The 5,225-nt window shown below is 37.4% G+C and overlaps 1 pseudogene; it reads right to left on the bottom strand.

The window, feature by feature from the left end:
* Positions 3,205-3,518, bottom strand: LOC102191058 (annotated as a pseudogene).

Below are 5,225 nucleotides of genomic sequence, written 5' to 3'. Positions count from 1 at the left end.
TCATTCTTGTAATCAAAGTTCATTATCTAATCATATACATTAATCTTAAGAACAAAATGTTTTTACTAACCCTTGCTGTACTATCTAAGCCCACGAGACCCAATTTTAGACTTGAGATTCTTTTTCTTTTTTTCCAAAATAGATATGTCATAACTCTTAGTTTCTTTCCTTAGAAATCGCCAAAAATATGAATGCAATTATTATCTGAGTCCATTTGTGTTCTTTATAAATGTAGAATAAATTGTGAACTTTTAGTGTTTTTATTTTTTCCAATACCTTAGATATTTTTCTATTTTACCTTCCTGGGAATCATGTCATTATTACTCATAATTATTCTCAACAACACTGAAAAGACAAAATAATTATGTCAGGGAAGAATAATGAACTCATCCAGAAGGACGATGCAGAGCTGAAATGAAACACCACTCTTGCGTTGTCTTTTTGTTTTCTTGTTTTGCTGTCCAAGATATTGCATCATCTTTCAAGAAGGTATAAAAGATGTCTAGAGACACCATCATTAAAATTTTTTTGTAGTGAACCCTGAAAGTAGTTGTGCATTTAGAATTTTTCACTCTGTCCATAAAAGCAAAAGGAAGAACTTTTAAAAGAGAAGACACGTCACCACTACTCAAGATGAATACAAAAAAGTATCAGTGACACTTACAACATTAATGATAATCATAAAGTGGGTCACATACTCAAAAGCTCAGAAAAAAAGATTAGATGCATTTGCTCAACTCAGCAACCAACAAGTGAATAACGCATATCTAAAAACAAAGGGAAATACTGTGTTCCTACCCAGTTTATCATCCGATACAAAGAATTTCAGCACAAAATAATTGTGTCAGCCACCTGGAACAGCTCGTTTTGCAAAAAGGATATGTGGTATAATTGTCGCATCTTTTATGATGTCTGTGCACAAAAATTTACTTGATATGTTAGGTCCCTGAGTTGACAAAAGCTGAAGCCAGATGATCAGAGGAAATATAATGGGAAAATATTGGATCAATCATTCAAATTGATATTTACTAATCTAAAATTGAATATATTTTTTGCAGTTTTGGAGGAAATGAGTGCAGTTTTCTCTTCATCTTCTCACTTCATCTAAATTATTAGCTGTCAAAAATTTAATATTGTATTTTAACAAAGTATGTGCAAGAATAAGAAGCATTAACAATGCATTGAAATCTTGATTTATTTATTTACAAGACAGATATGTTATTTATTTGTGCCTGTTGACAGGAGGTCAGTTCCATTCAAAGACCATTACTCCTGTAAAATACATACATATATATATGTGTGTATATATATATATTCAAAACCATAAAAAAGTAAAATAAAAATTTGGGTTTTCTATGCTCAACTTCTTAAAGTTTCTAATAAGGTTAATTTTCACTATCCCTTTATTGGACTGGAGGATTCTTCTTCCTAGTATTTTGACTGATAGTACCTATTTGGTTGGAGATGTAAGATACAATAATTAAGATGCCATTTTTGTTCATCAGAAATCACAGAGCAGCAATGTGAGGTGCAATAGGATTGACAGTGAAGGGGCCCTATCCAATCAGTGTATTTGAAACACTTGGTGCACAAATTTGAAAAATAGTCCACCTATCCCCACACTAGGAGCTGGTCATTTTGTTTTGACCTCTGTTATTAATTTGCTTTTTGAGAAGGAAATCACTTGATCTCTCCAGTTTCCCCATTTTTGTCACCTATAAAATGAGGATTTGTGTTAGAATCTGTGACTTCCAACTGTTAGGCTGAATTTTTTTTAAGCTGAAAGTGTTTTATTTGGTCAACAAACACATAAAAAGAGGGGAAAAAATAAACTTTCTTTATACCATCATCCTCTATTATTTACATCTGATAAACTTTATTTATTTGTATTATTTACATGGCCTCTTAAGGCATTTCAATTTTATTTTTTTCAGTCTCCCCATCTATTTCAAATATTTTATACCTCGGTATATAATTTCTCTCCTGCCTTTAAAGAGTTTATAACATGAATTGAACCATAACTCACTGGCTACTGAAAAGAAATAATTAAAAGTACAGGTAAATAATTGGAAGAAATAAATGGTTATTAGGAACAGAACTATTAATAATTCTCTTATTAGCATAATTCTAGTCAAATCAATTTTAAAAATGTATAGGATCAATTCTCAAGGCCTCACCCAGGGAGAAAAACATAAATCAACTTTTTGTTTAAGTTTAACTGTGGAACAAATGAAATTTTACACAAGGAAAACACATGAAGCTCATATTCTTAACATGGTAAAATAACAATATACTGATAATGTTAGCACAAACTTGCTGGAGATGTAAGCTGTTAAATGATGCAAAATGTTAAATGAAAAGAAAACTAATCTCCAGTGAGTTGCATGACTTTCACAAGGAAGCTCAGATAAATTATCTTACTGATGGACACCTCTCATTCCACAAATTAGAAATGTTCCTGAAAGGTTGAATATCAATTGGCTTTTTGTAATTTGGGCTTTCCTGATAGCACAGTTAGTAAAGAATCCACCTGCAATGCAGAAGACCCCATGTTCAATTCCTAGGTTGGGAAAATCTGCTGGAGAAGAGATAGGCTACCCACTCCACTGTTCTTGGGCTTCCCTTGTGGCTCAGCTGGTAGAGAACCTGCCTGCAATGCAGGAGACCTGGGTTTGATTCCTGGGTTGGGAAGATCCCCTGGAGAAGGGAAAGTATTCTGGCCTAGAGAATTCCATGGACTATACAGTCCATGGGGCCGCAAAGAGTCAGACACAACTGAGTGACTTTTACTTTCACTCTCTTATAATTTGTACTTTCTTCTATCTTATAGAAGAGATGGTGGGTTCCCAATATAGCACTGAACATTAATATAGAAGCATGCCATTAGCCCTGTTCTTAGTCTCCAAAAGTCCAGACCCACATGGATGAGTGCGGGGAATACAAAGAATGTTCTAACATCCCCTTGTGTGCACCATGTTGATCTGGGTCTAGTTTGCCAACTCCAACAATGGCCAACTGGATTAAAGAAAGGCCAGAGCATGAGAAACACCATTCAAAAGTCGAAAGGGATCATGGGAGGACAGAGTAAGAGAAGCGAGAAACTCTGCAAATACCAAAGTGGTATTAAAAAAAGAAAAAAGCAAAAGCTCTGGCCAGTTTTACTAAAGAAAAATTGTGCATGCTTTACGATTCACCTGTGTGTCCTCACATGCTTCTGATGATATTAGCTTAGAATACCCTGGATCAGTGACAGGCAATGTGCGTACTCGATAATATTCTGCACATGCTGTGCCCAGTTCAATATCACCGTTATCACTGTAGTGATGACCAACATGGCATAATACTCTATTTCAGCTTCCTCAGGGTTGGGCAGTCCATGAGGATGACCAGTTTTGCTGTGCTTTGTCTGATCATTTTGAGAATCAGCTTGTACCCCAGTGTATACGTTCCACTTTTTGTGACGAGCTGGAGCCTAGGTTGATTGGCTCCAGTGACTTTTTCATCTTCACGGTGGCCATCAGCTTCCTGCTTTAGTGTGGGATGCCCTCAATCTCGAACACAGAGGACAAGACAGGAAGTTTAGGATCAAAGTTACAAAATAAAAACTTGTGAAATTGTGTAGAAGCAAATCATGACCTATTTATTAATACCCCCAAAATAGACCTCCCAAATTTCTTTGATTTGTATAAGCTGAAGGAAAGCCCTCGATTCTTAACTCCATCCCAGCAAACCTCCGCAGTCTTCTAAAGTCAGCCTTGCTATCGTTTGACCACTTCCACAGAGGTTTGTCATTTACCCTTCTTGCCCGTGACTTATCACACCTAGAACAAACCCCTTGTTTCCTGCATTCCCCCAGCCTTTCATCCACACCACCTACATGGTGCTACTTGTCATGATGGTCTTCTTCTTACTTAAAACAGCGTGTCTTATAGGATAACCTCCTAGAAGGCAGGGACTCCTTGTCTCCATTGACCTCTTTGTCAACAAACATAGCTGGAAAGGACCCATATAAACTGCCATCATAGGGTTTAAACAAATGCAGGATGACTGACTCAAAGTGGCTTAGTACAACAGGCAGATGTTTGCTGTGATGATTGACCACTCTCTGGTTTCTCTGTGCTTTTGAACCTAACTATGGCCATGTGACTTGTGCCTGCCAATTGTGAATTAGCGCTTTTCTCGCATCAGCAGTTTTAAGAGTGAGGGCTTCTCAGCTTTAACACTATCCTTCTGAATCCTATTGTGATGCAAGAGCTGGAACTCCATTCCATTGTAGCTCCTTGTCTCTGGTTTCAGGTCTTAGCAGCAGCTAATCATCCTTTGGTCTTCTTACAAATTTGTATCATAGGTACAATTGATCTGCTTGTCAATTTTCCTAATAAGTGCTTATTTATAAGAATCATCAGCTCACTTCCCAGCATGGAATATAAGTCCTTGTCATAATCTTTCCTGAACATAACTAAAATACTGCACAAAGAATCGAGTCATATTTTTGAGTGATGCTGGCATCTTAACTATATTTTGAGTCATTTGGTAAAATCTTGCTTATGTCAAATAGGTATGATTCCAAGATAAAGCATGCATTTGGGGGTTGGAGAGGAAGACATCTTACATTCATTCCACACTCTTCTGTTTTCCTTTGATTCAAACATTTGATTTTTCTTTGCATACACAGCACCAGTCACCATCAAAGCAGCGAGCCACTCAGCACCATAGTCCACACTCCAGCCTAGAAACCCACAGAACAACCACATAGGATCTCTTTGAAGTCGGCTTGAACACCACATGAGAGGACGGTAGCAAAGTATGAGTAATATACAACCTCTAATTTTACACACATTTCTAGATTAGTGTGTATTTGTTAAAAGACCACATTCAGGTAATTTCTATGTCAGTGCAGTGGACACTTCATTAGACATTAATGAAGCCTCTTTATCAAAATGTAGAGTAACACAGGGAAGAGTTTGGCCGCTGCTTCTGGACAAGTCCACAATGGTGGCCAGACAAAGGGGGAGCTGACATAACTGAAGCAGCCATGGAAGATGTGTGTGTGTGTGTGTGTGTGTGTGTGTGTGTGCGTGCACAGGCACGGGTTGCGGGGGGAGGTTCAGACAGGAAAGTTTTCTGAATGACCAATGGCCAATTTTTGTCTGAGAATTATTCCACCCTATTCATGGATCTTCCCCAAGCATCTCTCTCAAGAAAGATGCCCCCCAAGGAGATGG

The sequence above is a fragment of the Capra hircus genome, chromosome 11 (genome assembly GCF_001704415.2).
Source record: "Capra hircus breed San Clemente chromosome 11, ASM170441v1, whole genome shotgun sequence".
NCBI lineage: Eukaryota > Metazoa > Chordata > Mammalia > Artiodactyla > Bovidae > Capra > Capra hircus.
The sequence above is the reverse complement of the archived record's forward strand: the minus strand, read 5'-3'. Positions and strand labels throughout refer to the sequence as shown.